Source organism: Martes martes (genome assembly GCF_963455335.1).
Source record: "Martes martes genome assembly, chromosome: 5".
Taxonomy (NCBI): Eukaryota; Metazoa; Chordata; class Mammalia; order Carnivora; family Mustelidae; genus Martes; species Martes martes.
In genome coordinates, this window is record NC_137892.1 from 76494359 (window position 1) to 76518095 (window position 23737).

General features: G+C 35.5%; 1 protein-coding gene and 1 pseudogene across 2 annotated transcripts in view; both read right to left on the minus strand.

Annotated features, from left to right (window-relative positions):
* LOC308342606 (PRELI domain-containing protein 1, mitochondrial-like) overlaps positions 1–2854 on the minus strand; it is a 70200-nt pseudogene extending 67346 nt beyond the window's left edge. The window contains exon 1 of the transcript in view: positions 2606–2854. The product of the transcript in view is annotated as a PRELI domain-containing protein 1, mitochondrial-like (transcript). The remainder of the gene's footprint in view (positions 1–2605) is intronic.
* Positions 1–23737, minus strand: part of NDUFAF2 (NADH:ubiquinone oxidoreductase complex assembly factor 2) — a 157286-nt gene that overhangs the window by 132591 nt on the left and 958 nt on the right. The window lies entirely within an intron of this gene.

The window sequence follows — 23737 nt, forward strand, 5'->3', positions numbered from 1 at the left end:
CTGAGTAATATTTCATTGTGTGAATATAACACAACGTGTTTTTCCATTCATCTACTGATGAACATTTGGGCTGTTTTCACCTTTTAGTTACTGTGAATAGTGCTATTAACATTCATATATAAGTACTTATTTGAGTACCTCTATCAATTCTCTTGAATATATACTTTAGGAACAGAATTGCTGGGTCATGTGGTAATTTTATGTTTAGCTTTTCGAGGAACCACTAAACTCTTTTCCGAGCAGCTGCACCCTTTTACATTCCCACAAGCAATGTAGGAGGGTTCCAATTCTCCATATCTTTGCCATCACTTTTTCATTTTTATGATTATAGCCATCCTAGTGGGTGTGAAGAGGTAACTCATTGTTTTGATTCTCCAATGACTAATAATGTTAGGCATCCATTCATGTGCTTGTTAGTCATTTGTATATCTTCTCTGGAGGAATGTCTACTCAAACCCTTTGTCCATTTTAAAATTCAGTTATTATGTTTTTATCATCTGTTTTGGGTACTAGACCCTTATTAGATATGTGATGTGCAAATATTTTCTCCCATTTTGTAGGTTGTCTTTTCACTTTGATAATCTCTCTTGGTAAACAAAGTTTATAATTTTGATGAAGTCCACTTTATCTATTTTTTTCCCTTTTGTTAACTCTGCTTTCGGTGTTATGTCTAAGAATCCACTGCCAAATCCAACACCATGAAGATTTATCCCTATGTTTTCTCGTAGAAATTTTATAGTTTTAGCTCCTATATGTAGATGGCTGATCCTTTTTGAATTAATTTTTTTATGCAGTGTGAGGTGGGAGTCCAGCTGCATATTTTGCATGTGGATAGCTAATTGTCTCAGGACCCTTTGTTGAAGAGACTCTTATTTCCCGACTGAATTGTTTTAGCACCCTTGCTACAAACAAATCGGCCAATGGATGTAGGAGTATATTTCTGAATTCCCAGTTCTGTTCCATAGGCCTGCAGTTACCCATTTAAACTGTATATTTTTCTAAGTGCTGAAAGCACGAGTACAAGTTTGGGTAAGAAACACTACTCTAAGATCTTTAGTTTGATCTGATGTTTCCCACTACGCTGGTGACATGCTTTCTCAAGAGCAACCACATCATCACTGGGAGAAGAAGGGTGGTAAAAGAAGAAAAAAGTGACAAGAAGACTCAGACTTCTTCTCTTAGAAGATCTGTGTTATCTGCTAGCAATACCTAATAAAATGGCCAAGTGACCAAGAAGCCACTTTCCCACATCCACATAGGCATCTGTAATCATTACTACGAACCTCACAGATGAAAAGACTGCCAAGATTTCTTCAGAAATTGTGGGCGGTGGGGGCGGCCAGGGTGGCTCAGTTGGTTAAGTGTCCAACTTTTAATTTTGGCTCACATCATGATCACAGGGTCATGGGATGGAACCCTGCATCGGGCTCTGTGCTCGGCGTGGAGTTGGCTTATTCCCTTTTCTCTCTGCTCCTGCCCCTTCTCTCTCCTTCTCTCTCTCAAATAAATAAATAAATAAATAGATAAATAAAATCTTTTAAAAAAGAAGAAGAAATTGTTTAAACACTTGGTGTTCTCTGCAAACGACACTCATGTTCTCTGATTTATTAATTCAGGAAATAGTGCATGAAAACGGACAGATGAAAGAAGGGAAATTACATTAGTTACAAAGATGTTTCTTGAAGTTACTTGCGAGATTCATTTTCAATATAGTTTTAAAAAGAAAAGGCTTAAGAATTATTTTTTTATCCCCATATTACAACAAAAATACAAGAAAATTATTCTTTTCCTTGCTTTAGTTTGCTCTCAATAATCTTCTAGTAGATGAAATACAACCTAGCTAGCCTTCATGTACCAGGTCCACTGTTCTCAACAACGAACACTATTATGGATTTATTTACAACTCATAGTACAGTGACATTAAAATGTAGGCAAGGGTCATAAATTTTAAAAAGTGTGATAGGATCATGAAAATATCCATCATTTTTACTTTTAAGAGGGAGGGGGTAACCTCTTTGGTGCCAAAAATGCCATTAGAATTAGATGCTGTTTGAAATTTATTCATGAGATATCAGACGTCTGCTTCTTTCCTCATACCAGCTAGAGAAGCAGAACACTTAACAGCAGAAGAATTAGTCATCTGGCTGAAAGTTGTTAGTCCTTCTATTAGGTACTATGAGAATAGTACCAGGCAAAAGCTCTGCCCCAGAGTGTCCCAAGATCTAATAATCTCACTTCCTTACATGAGAGGCTCTCTGGGTTTACAGGGAACATCTACTGAAGAGCGTATGTAAGACAATCTTCTGCCATCTAATAAACCATAAGGTAGATGATGAGGGTCATATAAGAGGGAAATCTGACTTATTTCACCAACCTCTTTTTAGTGGTATACTTAGCACACCTTCCTCCCTTCTTTTTCTTCATGTCTCAAAAGGGAAGTGCCAATGGCATATAACACTGAGCTGAAAAAAGTCCGGAGTAGCTGGGAAGATCAAATTAAAGGAATGAAGGGAGCAAGGGAGGGATAGTAGGAGGAGGGTGATGTGGAAAGTGGAAGAGCTGCTATCTAAACTAACCAAGCCTGCTTAGCTCATAGATCAGTCACTTGGCGCAGTGATTCCCAAACTTTAATGTGCAGGTGAATCACCTGTGGATCTTGTGAAAATGGAGATTCTGACACAGTAAGTCCAGTATGGGGCCTGAGACCCTGCAAGGACATCAGAAGACTGTATCTTGCAAACAGAAAGGTGATTGTCAGGATGACACCACAAGGACTCTCGCCCAAAATGAAAGGTCTATCTTGAACATCCTCCTTCCTTTTCCCAAATGCCTCCTTAATTTTATGACTCTTCATTACTTCTGTATGTCACAAGTCTTCCACCTCACAGAGGTAAACCTCATAAGAAAGAGAGGAAGCTCTCCTCTGCCCTTAGCCTTCTAAATCAACTCTCAATCTTAAGTGTACTTTGATACTGTTATCCTTAATGGTTAAAGCACCCTAGACTAAAATGACAACTAACGATAGCTTTACTCCTTCAAAGGGACACTTGTATTTTAAAAGATTATTTTATCAGTCTACATTAATGTCTACTGGGGTCCACACAGACTGCCATGTGGAAAATATTTTTGAGATCCTGTTTCTTACCCACCTGTGGTAACATGCCATTATTTCCATTCAACTTTCATCTGTATACTAGCATTTTATTTTTTATCTAAAAATTTTTTTAAAGATTTTATTTATTTATTTGAGAGAGAGAGAGAGAGAGAGCATGAGTGGGGCAGAGGGAGAGGGAGAGGAAGAAACAGACTCCCCATGGAGCACAGAGACCAATGGGGACTCAATACCAGAACCTGCAACTATGACCTGAGCTGAAGTCCAACGCTGAGCCAACTGAGCCACCCAGGCGCCCTAGCATTTTAAATTCATAGAATCTACATTAAGAACATGTAGCCTTAAAGCCACGGATTCCACTTCTTCTGCCATGATAAGTGGCTTTGTACCTTCCAGTATACTAAAAACATAAGGTGATACAGTGTACTCAAACACTTGAAATTTTAAATCATAAATATCTGAATACAATACTGAAAATCCCATTTTAATAATAAATTATCTAGCCAAAAGAGTAAATTAAGGGACTTATGAAGGTTTGCTAGATCAGGCTATGGAAAGGAAGCCAGAGAAGGGTATAACCTGTTATGTGGAATACTACTAGAAGGAAAGAGAAATGGGATCTTTGCAGAGAGAAAGGAAGATCACAGAGATTAGGTTTGAGTCACAAGATCCTTTACCTTGGAGGGAGCACATGACTCAAACCTCTATTACATTTTTATGGTTTACTCATTCATAGCAAAGCTTTGTGAAGTCTCTGATTTCCAACATTCAGGTCTATTCATAGGACAGAAATATATTTTCAGCATATTGAGAAAAAATAAAATTTTATAAGTCTATTCCACATATTTATTAAACAAAACGAACATTTTTTAAAAGGTCACCAAGCTACTAAAAGTTCCAAAACAGCAATGATTTCTTATTGCTAAAACAATTTATTTGGAGATTTCACATATCTTATTTCATTATTCCCAGAAAACAGATATCATATTAAAAAAATTACCCAAAATGATACACATTAGAAATTCTAAAAATTGATCATTTAATTTTTTTGTTCCTTCAGTATCAGTTTCTTAAAGGACACCGTTAAATGTTAATGATTACAGGGACGCCTGGGTGGCTCAGTTGGTTAAGCGGCTGCCTTCGGCTCAGGTCATGATCCCGGAGTCCTGGGATCGAGTCCCGCATCGAGCTCCTTGCTCAGCACAGAGCCTGCTTCTCCCTCTGCCTCTGCCTGCCTCTCTGTCTGCCTGTACTCACTCTCTCTGACAAATAAATAAATAAAATCTTTAAAAAAAATGTTAATGATTACAATTGCTGTTATTAAAATTAAAGCTTTAGATTTGTTGGTTTATTTATTCATTCATTCAAGTTTATAGTTGCCCAAAATGTTCCTGAATATCTCTCTGACAAATTAAACAATAGTTACACATTTAATTCTGCTGGCTCCTAACCTGACCCAGACTCATTCTCGAGGCTCTTAGAGTTAAAAAATTTGACAATTTTATATTCCCAAAAAAGAAAAGATACAGATGGGTGCCATTTATTGACTGAAAGTCACATTAAGTACTTGGTTGCCAGTAATTTAGCAGGACACTTGGCAGGTCGCCCAAAAATAAACCTTTCTCCAAGATGCTAATACCTAATTTAGAGGCTGCTATTTTAGACATTTTCAAAATTTTGTTCTTGTACAAGCATCCAATTAAAAAATATAAGGAGGAAGGAAACGAAGAACAATAAAGGTAAGAATGAAAAGGGAGATTCTGAAAAGATTTTATTTACTGATGGGTATAAAATGGTGTCCATTAAAATAATTCAAAAAAGGAAAAATAAAATCTTATTAGTTTTAAATAAATGTGCTTAATTCTTTTATTTTCCAATTAAACTCTCATGTCATATCAACAGGTTGTCAAGATTTATCATCAAGCTTATGAATCAAAAGTTAGCCAGCCAAATAGAGCTCAATTAAGTTTTTTAACACCAATGTGGGCAGCCTTTTCATCAGACAGAATTTGAACTAGACAAGTGGTTATATAGCTGACAAAAATCCGGCACTGGCTTTGACCATTTTCCTTTCTTACAGTTTAACCAATTGTTTGTACGGTATTTCCAATGTTTCAGTTATTGTCCTCATTTGGCTATCCTGCCTAAATGAAAACACCCTAGTAAAGTCACACATGGTTATAGAAATACTGTACAACAGGGCCATACACACTTTTTGATGAGTTTCAAAAGAGATTGATAGGAAACTATACTGCAATCACCAATCCTTTGTGCTGATGAACATGTGCCACACAGTTAACACAGTATTGGGCTACACTTCCATCATAAAACCTTGCTGCTTTCATATTTTTGTGAACTAGCTGTAAAGCTTGACTTGGTTCTGATAAAAAGGAGATTATTTTCAAAAGAAGGATAAAAAGCTGTAAATTTGCAGACATGTGGAGTATGTGCACATGTGTATATACAATATAAATTTATATATATTTATATTTCACATATAAATATGTTTTATAAATACATATATATACATGGTAGCACTAAAATAAGTTTAATTGGTATAGACAGTGAAGTATTTTTTTTTTTTTTAGATTTTATTTTATTTATTTGTCAGAGAGAGTGAACACAGGCAGACAGAGTGGCAGGCAGAGGCAGAGGGAGAAGCAGGCTCCCTGCTGAGCAAGGAGCCCGATGCGGGACTCGATCCCAGGACGCTGGGATCATGACCTGAGCCGAAGGCAGCCGCTTAACCAACTGAGCCACCCAGGCGTCCCGACAGTGAAGTATTTATTGTGTGGTACATACTAATAAAAAGTTACCAGACTACAAAATTAGTTTAGGGATCATTTTTGTTAAACTACTTTGGAAAAATACAGCTTGAGGTCTTAGGAGCTGTGGGCCAGTAACAATATTTCAGACCCCAGTTGCTTCATCCATAAATGAATAAAAGTAGCCATTGAAAAGGCCCTCGCTTACAATTCATATCTGGAAGGAAATAACTGTGTCTTAAAGTTAGACACACATACACACATAGACACAAACAAGGTTAAAATTTTAAATGACTTAATGATTTCTTTATGTTTCTTACTTAAGCTGCTCATGCGTTTGTTTGTTTTTTTAAAGATTTTATTTATTTATTTGACAGACAGAGATCACACGTAGACAGAGAGGCAGGTGGGGGGGGGGCGGTGGGGAAGCAAGCTGCCCACCGAGCAGGGAGCCCGATGCGGGGCTTGATCCCAGGACCCTGGGACCATGACCCAAGCCGAAGGCAGAGGCTTTAACCCACTGAACCACCTAGGTGTCCCTGCTCATGTGGTTTTGATGACACAATAAAATCAGAATAAAAACATTTTAATTCCGTGGCGCCTGGGTGGCTCAGTGGGTTAAGCCTCTGCCTTCAGCTCAGGTCATGATCTCAGGGTCCTGGGATCGAGGCCCATATCGGCCTCTCTGCTCAGTGGGGAGCCTGCTTCCCACTCTCTCTCTGCCTGCCTCTCTGCCTACTTGTGATATCTGTCTCTGTTGAATAAATAAATAAAATCTTAAAAAAAAAACAAACCATTTTAACTCCAATTTCCTACCGGAGTAACTTTCAGTGTTTAACAAAGAAATGAAAGAAAATCCAGGAATTATTTAAATTAAAAATACTTTCTAACATAAATTAGGCTAGATTATTTTTACTTTATTTTAATGCTAGGTTTTTAAAAAATTTGCTCTTTGGAAAACTACAAATGCAAAGTCAACGCTTTCATGTGGAAAATTTAGAGATCAAGCAAGTGAATCTAAGATTCAGTGGGGAAAAAACACTTATATAAGAGTCATGAAGGAAAAATATAAGGTATCTCCAATAAAAATGGGTTTAGAGATGAGTACGTTATTTTACCAGCAGCCACTGTTTTGCACAGATTGTTGAGTGGTCAAAATAAGTCGTGAGGGCAAGAGTACTTTGGGAAATACAGAAAATACATGTGAGAAAAATGCCTACCAATGAAGTATTCTAAATATCATTTGAATGGCATTAGTCCATAATTCATGTAATTAACAAACTATAATTACCCGAGAAAGTCTGCTTAATAAAAGCACATATGTATCTGTATATGTTTTACTACAGATTTGAATTGTTTTGCATGTATTTCAGCTTTGATAAAACTTGGTTATTTTTTAAAAGTTAAACTGTACATAAAATTTAAATACTCAATTTCTACACTATCTTCTCAATGGCTCATAATTTTACTTCTGACCTTCAGTCACAATATATACTGATCTCCAATATTTTGGAGAAAGTATTTTCAATTTAAAAATGCCTGTATTTAATTAAATTATACTATTTTATTTATTGTGATCTTGATCATTAACTAAAGTACTTAAAATATTTTATTCAGTGATTTGTGAAAACGGTATTTCTAAAAAATAAAGTCCATTAATTTAAAAATGATGCACATACAGCTAGCACACAGATAATGTTCAATAACTATTAAAAAGAAGGATGAAAGTGCAGAAAGAGGTCCTAGGTTTGATGTATTGTCCATTTCTCCTCCTCTTAAACCATCTGCCTCCCTAGATACAGCACAGAGGCTTAGAACAATATATCTGATTTCCAAAAAAAAAAAAAAAAAAAAAAAGCCAGAAAAGAAGAGGAAAAAAAAAGAGGCATTGCTGAGAACAGTCACTAAATGTAGGTTCATTTCAGATGCCAAAAGGGAGGCCTCAGAAATAACATCTTAAAAAAAGAAAATCAAATTTTAGAGGTAAAATGACAAGGAAATCTTTTAGATATAAAGTGAAACCATCTCAAGGGCTTTTATATTCTCAAAGGGACAACGTTTCTCTTTATTCTGCTGCTGCTTAAGAAAGAGAAGCAGCAGAAGCAGTGCGAGAAAGGAAATGAGATAAGGTAAGCCAAAGTCTACCCCTGTATAGTCTATTTCCTTCAATTTACCAGATACTAATGAAATACCTAGTCTATGTTAGGTATCAATTTAAGTGCGGAGGATAAACCCCTCCCACCACTTCATTCAGAGTAGAAGCTAATCTACACTGCTACTCCGTCTGACCAGTATGCTGCTGCTACAGATAGCCACTTGACTACCTTCCTCACTCCCTCCAATCAAGTGTTTTGTTAATATGTTACTTTCTCATGGGACGCCTGGGTGACTCAGTTGGTTAAGCGCCTGCTTTGGCTTGTGCCATGATCTTGGGGTCCTGGGATCAAGCCTCCTGAAGGGGCTCTCCGCTCAGCGGGCAGTCTGTTTCTCCCTCTCCCTCTGTGATATTGTGTTCTCTCTCTCAAATAAATAAAAATAAAATCTTAAAAAGAAATGTTACCTTCTCAATAAAGTACCTAACCATTCCATTTAAAATTTCAACCCACTCCCTACCTCCAGTACTCCTGATTCCTTTACTCTAATTTACTTTTTCTTTTTCCCTAGGCACTTACCACACTAGAACAATTATGTAATTTGCTTATTATATATGTTTTTGTCATCTAATGCCCTTAACTACAATGTAAAATCAAGGGAATGGATTTTTTAGTATTCAATTCAGTGATACATCTCTAAAGGCTAGAACTTGTGCCTGCCACAGTAGGTATTCAATAACTGTCAGTCTAATGGATAAACTCGCTTTCCTGAATACCTGATACAATCTGGACACTGTCCAGAAAAACAAAGAGTCAGGGAAACGGCTACAAAAGTGATCACCTATAACACAGTGGGGGGAAGAAAGTACAAAGTTAAATACTTAGAAAACAGTGAATTCTAGATTAGTTACAAGAAGTACATTGACTATATTTTCAAAAATCTTGCCTGTGAGTGGAAAGCAAATCTGCAGAAGTATTTAAGTCCCAGAGTTCCTCACTGATTATATATTAATTAACAGAGTAACTGCAGCTTCTAGTATATGAAGGAAAGCAATTGTTTCAACATAAATAAAAATATTCACTATATAAACTTATAATATTGGTTCACTTTTTAAATTAATATACAATGTATTATTTGTTTCAGGGGTACAGGTGTGTAATTCATCAGTCTTACACAATTCACAGTGCTCACCAGAGCATGTACCCTCCCCAGTGTCCATCGCCCAGCCACCCCATCCCTCCCACCACCTCCATTCCAGCATCCCTCAGTTCGTTTGCTGAGATTAACAGTCTCTTATGGTCTGTCTCCCTCTCTGGTTTCATCTTGTTTCATTTTTCCCTCCCTTCCCCTGTAATCCTCTGTCTTACTTCTCAAATTCCTCACATCAGTCAATCAGAGAAAGACGATTATCATATGACCTCATTGGTTCACTTTTAAATATCTACTCAATATTTTAATTTCTACTCACTCTCCGAGGCAACCTCTTTACTTATATGCTGATTTCTCTAATTTTCCTGTGTTTACAAATATGGCATTAGTTGAATGCAAAGTAAAACTGCAAATCTTGAAACAGCTTCATGAAGTCTATGAAAGTAAGGTAAGATCACAAAAAAATAACTAATTTCTAATTGAGGTAGCTGAGATACACTAATAAGGACTAAAACATGAAAGGTGATTCAAAAGATAATGAATATCAATCAAAGATTAATAAAAATCCATTAGAAAATTTGATTAAGACCTCAAATTTTGCAAAAAGAATACTTTCCTTAATCCTTCTGGGAGAGACAAATGTGAAATGAAGGCTATCATAATGTGCTATTAGAATATTGTCAGAAAAACTTTGTTAAAAATCAGTATTTGGGGGCGCCTGGGTGCCTCAGTGGGTTAAAGCCTCTGCCTTCGGCTCAGGTCATGATCTCAGGGTCCTGGGATCGAGCCCCACATTGGGCTCTCTGCTCCTCAGGGAGCCTGCTTCCTCCTCTCTCTGTCTGCCTCTCTGCCTACTTGTGATCTCTGTGTCAAATAAATAAATAAAATCTTTTAAAAAATCAGTATTTGATGAATTATCAATTCCATTAATTAGCTTACCGCTGAAATTATATAGTAAATTTTGCTGAAGATTTTAGGTTTGATTTTTCAACATAAAGGGCTAATCAAAATTTTCCCATACCTACACACACTACCACCATCACCATCATAAGAGCTCTTTACCTACAACACTTCATTCTTAAACAGGTCACTTCAAGTGGTCTCTTTTGAGTGCCTTCTGTCCTTCTTAACAGTGAAAAGAAAATAAAGAGAAAGATGGAAATCATGTGGAGAGGAGAGAAAATATTTTTCAGAGCAAAGCCCTAGAGGGAAGACTGGATCAATACCTGTTTAATAAGAGTTAAGCTTTTAGGAACTCACTGACAACAATACAATAATAGTAGGGGACTTCAACACCACACTAACATCAATGGACAGATTATCTGAGCAAAAAAATCAACAAGGAAACAATGGCTTTGAATGACACACTACACCACATGGACTTAACAAATATATTTGGAACATTTCATCCTAAAGCAGCACAATACATTCTTTTCAAGTACACATGTGACATTCTCCAGAATAGATCACATACTAGGTCACAAATCAGGCCTCAACAAGTACAAAAAGATTGAGATCATAGCATGCATATTTTATGACCACAAAGCTATTAAACTTGTAGTCAACCATAAGAAAAAATTTGGAAAGCTCACAAATACATGGAGGTTAAAGAACATGCTACTACAGAATGAATAGGTCAGCCAGAAAATTAAAGAAGAAATAAAAAAATACATGGAAACAAATGAAAATGAAAAGACAATGGTCCAAAACCTTTGGGATGCAGCAAAAGCAGTCCAAAGAGGGAAGTATATAGCAATACAGGCCTACCTCAAGAAGCAAAAAATATCTCAAATAAACAATGTAACCTTACACCTAAAGGAGCTAGAAAAATTAGAATAAACAAAGCCTAAGGCCAGCAGAAGGGAAGTAATAAAGATTAGAATAGAAATAAATGATACAGAAACTAAAAAAAAAAATAGTAGAACCGATCAACAAAACCAGGAGCTGGTTCTTGTAAAAAGATTAATACAACTGGTAAACCCCTATCCAGACTAATCAAAAAGGAAAGAGAAAGGACCCATATAAATAAAATCACAAATGAGAGGGGAAAAATAACCAACACCACAGAAATACAAAAAATTATAAAGGAATATTATGAAAAATTATATACCAACAAATTGGACAATCTGGAAGAAAATGGATAATTTCTAGAAGTATCTAAACTACCCAAACTGAAACGAGAATAGAAAACTTGAACACCAATAACTGGCAAAGAAAATAAAAACTCTCCCAACAAACCAAAGTCCAGGGCCAGATGACTTCACAGGGGAATTCTATCAAACATTTAAAGAAGAGTTAATACCTATTTTTCTCAAACTATTCCAAAAAATAGAAATAGAAGGAAACCATCTAAACTCATTCTATGAGGTCAGCATTACCCTGATTCCAAAACCAAAGTCTCCATTAAAAAAGAGAACTACAAGCCAATATCCCAGATGAACATGGATGCAAAAATTCTCAACAAAATATTAGCAAGTCAAACACAACAGTATATTAAAAGAATTATTCACCACGATCAAATGGGATTATTCCTGGGTTGCAAGGGTGATTCAATATTTGCAAATCAATCAACATGATATACCACATTAATAAAAGAAGAATAAGAACCATATGATGCTCTTGATAGATGAAGAAAAAGCATTTGACAAAGTACAACATCAATTCATGATAAAAAATCCTCAACAAAGTAAGGATAGAGGAAACATACCTCAACATCATAAAGGCTATATATGGAAAGCCCACAGCTAATATCATTTCAATGGGGAAAAACTAAGGGCTTTTTCTCTACAGTCAGGAAAAAGACAGGAAGTCTTAGCCTCAGCAACCAGAAAACATAAAGAAATAAAACACATTCAAATCAACAAGGAAGAAGTCAAACTTTCACTCTTAGCAGAAGACATGATACTCTATATAGAAAACCTGAAAGAGTCCACCAAAAAATTGCTAGAACTAATACACAAATTCAGTAAGGTTGCAGGATATGAAATCAATGTACATAAATCTGTGGCATTTCTGTACACCAATACAAAGAAGCAGAACTAGAGATCAGGAATCAATTCCATTTACAACTGCACCAAAACCAGTATGATACCTAGAAATAAGCCTATCCAAAGAGGCAAAATATCTGCACTCTGAAAACCATAAAACACTTATGAAAATAATTGAAGATGACATAAACAAATGGAAAAACATTCTATGTTCATGGGTTAGAAGAACAAATGTTATTAGAATGTCAATAATACCCAAAGTAATTTATACATTCAATGCAATCCCTATCAAAATAATACCAGCATTTTTCACAGAGCCAGAACAAATAATCCTAAAATTTGTATGGAAGAAGAGACCCTGACTAGCCAAAGCAATCTTGAAAAAGAAAAGCAAAGGTGGAGGCATCATGATTCCAAGTTATATTACAAAGTGGTAGTGATCAAGACAGTATGGTACTGACAGAAAAACAGACATATAGATCAACAGTACATATTAGAAAACCCAGAATTGAATCCACAATTATATGGTCAACTAATCTCTGACAAAGCAGGAAAGAATATCCAATGGAGAAAAGACAGTCTTTTTAACAAATGGTGTTGGAAAAACTGGACAGCAACATGCAAAAGAATGAAACTGGACTACTTTCTTACACGACTCACAAAAATAAGTTCAAAACGGATGAAAGACCTAAATTTGAGAGAGGAAGCCACTAAAATCCTGGAGGAGAACATAGACAGCAACCTCTTTGACATTGGCTGTAGCAACTTCTTACTAGATACATCTCCAGAACCAAAGGAAACAAAAGCAAAAATGAACTACTGGAACTGCATCAAGATAAGAAGCTTTTGGACAGCGAAGGAAACAGTCAACAAAACTAGAAGGCAACCTTTGGAATGGGAGAAGATATTTGCAAATGGCGTATCTGATAAAAGGTTTATATCCAAAAATCTATAAAGCACGTAGCAAACTCAACACCCCCCCAAAATAATCCAGTTAAAAAATGGGTAGAAGAGATGTGTAGACATTTTTCCAAAGAAAAATTTTTCCAGATGGCTGACAGACACGTTGCTCAACATCACTCCCCATCAGGGAAATACAAATCAAAACTACAATGAGATACCATCTCACATCTGTCAGAATGGCTAAAATTAGCAACATAGGAAACAACAGATGTTGGTGAGGATGCAGAGAAAGGGGAATCCTCTTACACTGTTGGTGGGACTGCAAACTGGTGCAGCCACTCTGGAAAACAGCATGGAGGTTCCTCAAAAAGTTAAAAGTAGAACTACCTAACGACTCAGCAATTGCACTACTAGGTATTTAGCCAAAGGATATAAAAACACTAATTTGAAGGGATACATGCACCCTAACGTCTATAGCAGCATTATCAACAATAGCCAAATTATGGAAAGAGCCCAAATATCCATCTACTGATGAATGGATAAAGAAGATGTGGTGTGTGTGTACAGACACACACACACACAGGAACATTACTCAGCCATAAAAAAGAATGAAATCTTGCCATTTGCAATCCTATAAATGGAGCTAGAGAGAATTATGCTAAGTGAAGTAAGTTCACCAGAGAAAGATAAATACCATATGATCTCACTCATATTTGGAATTTAAGAAACAAAACAGATGAATGTAGGGGAAGGGAAAGAAAAATAAAATAAGATAAAAACAGAGAGGGGGACAAACCATGAGACTCCTAACTATAGAGAATGAACTGAAGGTTGCTAAAGGGGAGGTGGGTGATGAGTGTTACAGAGGGCACTGGTTGTGATAAGCGCTGTGTTTTATCTGTAATCACTAAATTCTACTTCTGAAACCAGTATTACACTATCTGTTAACTAACTGGAATTTAAATAAAAGCTTGAAAAAAAGTTATGCTTTTATGCTTTTAATAAACAAGGCACAAAAATTAAATAACTTTAAATGATATATTCAGCTGAGAGGGTGGAAAAAGTTTAATTAGAATCTCTGCAAAGGGTGTAATTTGTCATTTGGACCACAAGATGGAGGTACCAGTCACCTCAAAGGCAATAAAGATGAAAGAAAAAGCTTCTTCTATGTTAAAATTACAGAACTAATTTTAAAAAAATTATATATACTCCTAAGCCATTTTTTAAAAATGGAAATTTATTCTAACAGTTATATAATGAAGTCCGCACTCTGATTCTGAAGAGAATTCTCTATCCAATCCCATTCAATTTCAACTCTCAAAAGCAAGCATGTCAACTCAGTTTTTTAATTCTTGTAGAAAAACACTTAGAAAGTTTTAAAATAGCAGCTGAAATGAATTGCTGAAGTGAGTAGTACTCTTAAAAAGAAGAGGCCTCAATAAGAAAAGTTAACAGTTCTGTCTGATTTATACTGACACAGAGAAACTGGGTTTTGCACAAATGTGTTAATACAAATGGAGTTCATCGCTAACCTTGATAAAGCAACAAAAGATATATTATTTTCCTTATTTGTTGTAATTCTTCCACCACGACAGTGAATCATGACAAGTGCTAGGAATAGTGCCTAATCCATAGTATTTGATATTAATTATCATTATTGCCATTATTATTCTTAACGTAAAGCAATCACAAAATCTTCAAAGCAAAAGAGGACAAATGATTCTTTTATCTTGTGTATTTTCAGCCTCACTTAGAAACAGATATAACATAGTCTAGTCACTCTTTCTTTATTAGTTTCCATTTTGGCAAAAAAAAAAAAAATTCTGTATTTCCCTGGCAGGGAAAGATAGAATTCAAGACTAAGGATGCTTACGTTCATTTTAAAGCCAGTATAAAGGATTGACATGTAGGACTGTGACATTTCACCCTGTTCTTCTTGTAGATGAAAGTATGACACACATGTGGTTCTACTGGTATGAGACAGGAATGCAATCAAGGACTACAGGGAAAATGTTGGTATTTTCTGTTCACCAAAATACAATTCAGTGTTCAAGTACATGGAATGTAGACACACACAAAAGTAGGGAATTTGGTAAGCAACTGAAATAATCTCAGAAGAAAACATAATTAATGAGTTAAATATTAAAACAAAGATCAGAACATTAAAAACCCAACCTTCAGACTACCCTGAGACAACCTATATAAAAAGTTTATAACTATTATTTTATATTCAGCAAGGTATTTTAAAGTAAGCTCACCTTCTTCTAGATATCCCTAAATAAAAAGCTTATTTTAGTTAATATCATAAAACATTTTAGGGTTTTCTATCAATTTGCTGATGTCCAGGGTAATGATTACATTGTGATCTCTAACAACTCAAGACAGAATATCTCTTCCTATTCTAAAAATTATATGTATTTTTTTTTAATTTTTGGTCAATTCCTCAGAATATAATTGCCATTTATATCGTTGTTCATTATGGACTAGGAAAAATCCACAGTGTCATTTTAAAATTCTTGTCTTAAGAGTTAGCAGTTTATAAAGCAGTAGTACAGGGTTTATTTAGAGGAAAAAATATAAATCCAATCATTTTATTGTTTATTTTTAAAGATTTACTTATTTATTTATGGGGGAATAGGGGAGAAGCAGGAGAGGGACAAACAGACTCCCCACTGAGTGCAGAGCCAGACACAGGGCTCCATTCCAGGACCCAGAGATTATGACTTGAGCTGAAACCAAGAGTCAAGACGCTTAACCCACTGAGCCATGCAGGTGCCCCTCAATCCAATTATTTTAGAGAAAAGATGCTTCCTTCAAATCAGCTCAAAGAAAAATGTTTAATAAACTGGCACCCTACTATTATTTTAACAATGCTGCCACCTGCTGGAAAAATCTGAAATGTTTTCATTATTTCCCAAATGTTAGACTATCACATAAAAGAGCTGTATCATGATCTTCCAATTATCCTCAAAAATCAAGACACACCTTATTTAATAATTCTGACCATGTGATTTGTCTGGTTCTTAATAAAAGCATCTTAACCAAATACTAACTCATTACAGTTTTTAGTATATTTAAATACTAAATACAAACAGGTTCAGGCAACATCATCAAAACAAGCCAACTCTGTAATTACACGCAACAGTAGATGTTACAGGTTTTGGATTATCAGATGATGATATATTCACCCTTAAGGGAAAAAAATAAGACTGGGTATCATACCAGAAGTTTGAGGCTAGCAATAAAACTATGTTTGGAAGATCACTGACGAAGCTAAGTCCAACCGGAACTGCATTAGGAAAGTTATGGAAAAGATAGTCTCATTTCTAATGAGAGCATTTTAGACCATGAAGAATAATTTGGCCATTCATCATAAATGAAAAATATATATTCTTTAATCACCTGTTTTAAGATTTTGTAAAACAACTTCATCATTTCCTGTGGTTTTAAAATTTTTGGTTTGTTGTTGTTTTTATAATTCTGGGTCCATAAATATCTCAATTCACTGAACAGCTGTTTTGTGAGTACCTACTCTCTACCCAGGCATGTATACATGAACCTTATTTAAGTATTCAGAAATGAAACAATCACCTCATGTTGAAAAAGAATAATCGCAAGTTATATGGGTGTTGTAAAGACATGAAATAGAGTTGGCACTTGATGAATTGTAGTTATCATTAATGTGACCATTACTAAAATGACTGGAGGCTACACTAAACTGAGAACAAAATGGAGGAAAAAACTTCAGTTTAAAAATAGCCATTGATTGGAGTACCTGGCTGGTGGCTTAGTTGGTGGAGTGTGCCACTCTTGATCTTGGAGTGGTAGGTCTCAGCTCCACGTTGGGTGCAGAGATTGCTTAAAAATAAAATCTTTGGGGCGCCTAGGGGGCTCAGTGGGTTAAAGCCTCTGCTTTCAGCTCAGGTCATGATCCCAGGGTCCTGGAATCGAGCCCCACATCGGGCTCTTTGCTTGGCAGGGAGCCTGCTTCCCCTCTTCTCTCTCTGCCTGCCTCTCTGCCTCCTTGTGATCTCTCTCTCTCTGTCAAATAAATAAATAAATAAATAAAATCTTAAAAAAATAAATAAAATCTTTAAAAAATAATAAAATAGCCATTGACTTAGGTTTACCTCATTAACCTTTCAAAATATAAGTGGGGGAAGAAGCTATACAGCAAAATAGCTAAGGGCATCATCAAAATAGGCAAATAGATCTGAAATACATAAAACAGGTATGTTTTGTATAAAGCAGTGCTGAATAAATATTTGTTACATGAGAAATTAATGAATGGTACAAGATGAGCTGGAAGGCAAATTTAGGAATGCTGACTGGCTTATAAGCTAGCAGACATACAAGCCACACTGGAAGAATCTCTACTGGTGTTCCCAAAAAAGAAATTCTGACAGAACCCCAAGCTTAGAACAACAGGCCTGAGAGCACAGGGCAAAAAAAAAAAAAAAAAAAAAAGGTTAAAAAAGAAGCAAGCAGCAGGCCTGAGATCAAAGTCAAAGGTCAAAAAGAAAATTTGACTTGCTATTGGCATTCTTAAGATTTCTACTAGCAGGGGCTAAAAGTGAAGCATCCTGAGTAACGAGTATAGTTCTCCCAGAAGAATTTGACCAGAGCCCTATGGGAAGCCACAGGCACATAGCATTCATACAGGTATCCCTTAGTACAATCACTTTCAAGTAAAATGAGGGATATGTTGCAAAAGTCATCTAAGGGGGGTAGTCAGGAATAAGAAAACATAACCAACAGAAAGCATAAAAAATAAGATGACTAAAGTAAGGCTAAATAAATCACTTACTATGACAAATATAAATGGATTCTGCCACCATTTAAATAAAAAAAGTTACTTTTTTTCAACATCCACTCCCAAAAAGCAGGGTTCTGTGTGTGAAAGGGGGGGTAATTTCAACATAAAAAGAGAACTTACAAATTTCAAGAGACTTAAAAACATATTAGGAATTATAATATAAAGATTGTTGGGAGATAAATTTATACAAATTGCAAAAATAAGTCAACAAATCAATCAATCAACAAGACCAGGGACAATCAAGGAAATGTGACAAAAAGGATATTTGATCATGTTAAGGAATTGTTGATTTCTATACGAGATGATGATTACTGTCATATTTAAAAAGAGAAGCCTTGTGTTTCAGAGGCATAATCTAAGAGGTTTACAAGTAAACTGACATCATATTTAGTATTTGTTTCAAAATAAGAGGAAAGATGAGTAGAGCCAGGGAGAAAATAAAATTTAGCCATGAACTGGTACCTGTGAAAGAGAACGATGGGTACATGGAAGTTTGTTTTATCATGGAGCCCGATGCAGGGCTCCATCCCAGGACCCTGGGATCATGACGTGAGCGAAATGCAGACGCTTAACCAACAGAGCCACCGAAGTGCCTCCTACCTTTATTTTTAAAGATTTTATTTATTTATTTATTTATTTGAGAGAGAGGAGAGCCTGAATATGCACAGGGGAAGGGGCAGAAAGGGAGGGAGAGGGAGAAAATCCCAGACGACTCCCCACTGAGCACGGAGCTCCACACAGGGCTAGACCTCATGATCCTCAGATCACAGACCTAAGCCAAAACCAAACCAAGAGTCCCACACACTCAATTAACTGAGCCACCCAGGTACCCCTTATTTTCTCTACTTTTTATGCCTGAAATATTTAATTCAATAGTTAAAAATAAATAAAAGGATAAATAAAACAGAAGTGATTCTCTGGGTCGAACAAAAGGTAGAATCAAACTACTTTAACATCCTTTTTTTAAAAAAAAGGAAGCACAAGGAAATGATACAAAATACCCTTCAATTTTAAATAAAATTCAATTTTAGACCGACAAACCTCAATTTAAAATTATTACTTTTAAAATTTAGTCTATACCTCTTCCAATTTGGCTTCTCAAAGGTGTTTGAGAACTCTGTATGTAAAGGACTTTTTTTTAGCCAAAAGCTTGAAATATAAAATTCAGGAAATGTTATTATAAATAATGTGTTTGGCACACTGATAATCCAAATACATGTGAGTCTAAATATACCCATATAAATTAGAAAGTATACAAGATATAATCAGGCAGTAAATGTTTTTATGAAAACTTTAGCACAAATTTTTCTTTGCTCACAATTCTCATAAGTGTACAAATAATGTTTCATTAAAAAGTGGAGAAAAAAATAAAAAAAATCCTTTAGAATGTAAGACTTTCTATTAAAATGTTGAACTTGAATAGATTTATTTTATAATTATTAAAATAAGACAATTTGAAAATCATGGCTAGTAGCCTAGTGTAAACAATTCACTATGCAAAAAGCCCTAGTGAGGGTTTATACAGTTTTTAAAAATGTATTCCAAAACTAAATCTATCCATCATGTTTGATGAAACACTTACCCTAGATTCCTACTATCCATTGCTAACCCTGTCTTGCCCCCACCCAATTCTGTTTTGGGAACATCAACTTGAAGCTCGGCATCATGAAAAGTAACAGTCTAGATACAACTCCTAAATAGCTGCATTCAATCAATTTTTATTTCTTTTCTGATTGTTGGAAATTAAATAACTATTACCTGATTCAGCTCCTTGGTAAAAATCATGTAAGCTTTCAGGTTTGAGTTCTAATAGCATGAATATCTATGCATCTTACAAAATTATTGATCTAAAGATTAGATTATAAACAAATATCACTTTCAGGATGGACTCAAAGGTCATGAATGTCAGCCAGGTAGTGTGGATATATTCCTCCTTGAATGGGAAGCCCCTGAAATGAGTGTTCCTATATATCTGCCTCCTGATCTCATCTTTACGACTACTCTCTCCCTGCTTCAATTCAAATAGACTTGTTTGAAGTTTTAGGGATCACCTACATAAAGGTGGCTTCCAAATCTGCATTTTAATAACATCTTTGGAACTGCAGATCCAAGTACACAATTGCCTGACTCTACAACTGCCCTATTATAACAAATTCTACTTACTCTTTTACCAACCCACCCTAAAGCCTACGTCTCTATTTGCATTTGTCCTCTTCAGCCTTTATTTGCAGGAATCTGTACATCACAATCTACGGACTCTCCAGAATAAAAACAAAATCATCTTTGGCCTCTCATCTTTTCTTTCCCCTTCCACCAGTCTAAGTAATTATCAAGTTCAAAAGTTTTGCTAAATCAAAACTTGAGTCTCCTAAGATCTCTTTCCAGAATCACAGTCAATCTAGCAATGCTCCCACCAAATAGTATTTCAGCTCCTCCCTCTCCCCTCTAAACTCACCTTCTACAGGGCTTCCGGAGTCATTTAATAGCTCTGATCATGTCACAAGCCTTTCAACGGCTATCCACCAGATAGAGAATAAAGTACAAACTTGAAACTTAGAGTATTCAAGGCCATTTAGTATATGACCCTGTCTATTCCCTCAGTAAAACAGCTTACTCTAGCTCTTCTCCACTGAGGCCTACCAGCATGGGACTACCTTCTAATTTCTGTAATATTTCCTACCCCTTCCTAGCCCTGGCTGGGAATGCTCTTCAACCACTCTTTCTGAAATTGTATTTATCATTCAAGGCGCTAATCAAATGTATCCAGCTCCTTATCTCCCCAAATTCTCTCAGTTATAATTAAACATAAGGCACTCTCTTCCTTTTCTAGCATGGCTGTAATAGACTGAAAGTTGTTTCTTCAAAAAAGGTAAATATCTCCCCTCTGACCTAAGTTCTGATTTAAAGGGCTACAGAGATGAACCTAATCCTTTTCTATACAACAATCTTCCAAGTATCTGAAGCTGCTCCTAAATCTTATCTTCAAAGGATAAATTTCCTCAAAATTCACAGCTAATAGTCATAGATATAATTTCTAGAAATTTTCATTTTCATAACTACTCCTGTCTGGACACTCTAGATTTTCAATCATCTCTCCTGAAGTGTGGTGTCCAGAGCCAAAGACAATAGTCCAAGCCTTGTTTTTTGCAAATTATGCATGATATTTACCTTCCTTGCCAAATTTGGACATTCACAACGTCTATTAGGAAATTAACAACTCAAAATAATCTTTCAGTAATAAACTTGTTAGTGTTAACTGGGTGCAGATGTTTAATAAATGTGCAAAAGATAAAGATGAAAATAATAAAATAACGTTCAAAGAGGTTCTGGTCAGAATTAAGTATACAAGAATTTACCTTAGGAAGGGAACTCCTTTTGAAACATGAGATAAATGGAACCAGATGGATAAAAACTCGGAGGCACTATAAATTAAAAGGGTGCAATACCAAAGGAAAGTTCTAGACAAAGTTTATTTGGGAAATCCTTTACTAAGTAATCTTCCATACAGCAAGCAAACTTTCAATAATAATAATATGCTGATTAACAAATTTTCCTTAAAAACGCCAACAAATGTTATCTTCACAATCTTCTTATTCTCAGACGCCAATATGTTTTTTTTTTTTTAAGTTAAAATTTCAACAATCAATTCTAAACTTAAATTCAGCTGACTGGACAATACTCCAGAGATTTATTTTAAATTGCATAAGTATCTTTGCTCTCATTAAATAATATCCTATGTGGAAAGTATGGTAGTTCTTTAATGACTGGCACCACACTAATTAACTGAATTAGAAGAAAAAGTCATTTCCTCTGAAGAGTTCTTAAATACTCTTCAATGGTGATGTTAAATGCTTAACAATTCATTCAATTCAAAAAAACTCAATTCAAAAAACCATCTTTCATACCAAGTAAATAAGAAAGTTAGACGACTCATTTTTTGAAAACTTGCATTGCAACAAAGAAAGACATTCCCCCCCTATAAAAAGCAGAAAGCTTAGGAAATGTGTGACAGTATTTACAGACTGTAATATGTGTCTGTGCCACAGGCTTCAATTATCTAAAAATGGAGTAACACAGATATGTTATATAGCAGCATACAATGATTCTCCTATATCATCAATAAAAGCCTCATTTTCTCACAGCAAAGAGTACATGAATTCCAAATATTAAGCTGATAGAAGTAGAAATTTATAATCACTTTGGAAAACCATTTGGTATCATCACAAGATTAAAGATCAACATATCCTTTGACTCACAAATTATGTTGTTTTAGAACACACATGGTTTTGTTAATTTAAATCTTTCTTCAATCATGTTGTATGTATTTCCACTGAAATGATACAAGGAAGTTGATCCAAAATTATTTTTTTTTTAAAGATTTTATTTATTTATTTGACAGAGAGAGATCACAAATAGGCAGAGAGAGAGAGGTGAGGAAGCAGGCCCCTCGCCGAGCAGAGAGCCCGATGCGAGGCTCGATCCCAGGACCCTGAGATCATGACCTGAGCTGAAGGCAGAGGCCTAACCCACTGAGCCACCCAGGTGCCCCTCCAAAATTATTTTTAATGGTCGAAAGATTTGAAGGGATACTTCACCAAAGATCTAGGGATGGCAAATAAGCACATAAATAGATTCTCAACATTCTCAGTTATTAGGAAAATGAAAATCAAAACCACAATGAGACACTACTATGCAACTAATAGAATGTCTAAAATAACAATAAAAACAAAACAAAAACCTGACAATACAAAGGGCTGGTGAGGATGTGTAACCAGAATTTTCTTTAACATTGCTGGCAGGAATGCAAAATGATATAGCCAATGTGGAAAAGAGTGGGATAGTTTCTTACAAAGTCATATACATATGCACACAACCCAACAATCTTACTCCTAGGTATTTACTCAAGAGAAGTGGAAAAAGATTCACACAAAATCCTGCATGGGAATGTTTATAGAAGCTTTCTTCATAATCACCAAAATCTAGAAACAACCCAAAGTCCTGGAGAATGGATAAAGTGCGGTAAACCCATAAATAAACTACTACTTAGCCATAAAAAGGAACAACTACTGACACATGGATCAATCTTAACTGCATTACGCTGTCTGAAATAAGCTTTCTTGGAAAGACTACCTCCTCCATAATTTCATTTATATGATATCCTGGAAAAGGCAAAATGTAGGGAGTTAAAACAGATCAGTGGTTGCCAATGCCTGGTTATCAGGTAGGGGAATGAATTACTAAGGGGTAGAGGGAACTTTGGGAATGAAGGAACATTCGGTATCCTGATTGTGTGATAGTTAAAGGACTATGCATTTGAAAAAAAAAATCATAAAACCACACACCAAAAAGGATAAGTGTTACTGTATGTAAATTATACTTCAATAAAAAAGGCAACAGACATTTTGCATATTTTTTAATGCTACTGGCAACTTATGGAAAAGAAACATCTTTCCTTCTGGTCGCAATTTGTGAAGAAACACCATCAACCTGCTAGGTTCTTCGTGGACTTTAAAAGAAAAAAAAAAAGGAAAAAAGACATATTCCCGACCCTGACAAAATTTATAAGCTCATTTAATGGGAAACAAGGTTTAGATATTAAGTTACAGAAAAAGTCTAAGCAGAACAATTTTGAGTGATAAATCAATGAATACACTTTACACGTGCTCTAAGTAAGGAAGGAATAATTCTTTGACGAGAGCTATCGGAAATGAATGGATCACAATATTGGAAAGACTTTAGTGCTTCTCAATAACTGCTATTGTTACCATTTCTAACTTCCAAGTGAGGAGACTGAGACTTGGGAGGACAAATACCTTGTCAGTTTTCCCTCAGTTACTACGTTTTAGGGCTGAAATTTTAACCCAATCCCTTCTGACCCCAAAGCCTGAGATCTGCACTGAGATGACGGAGC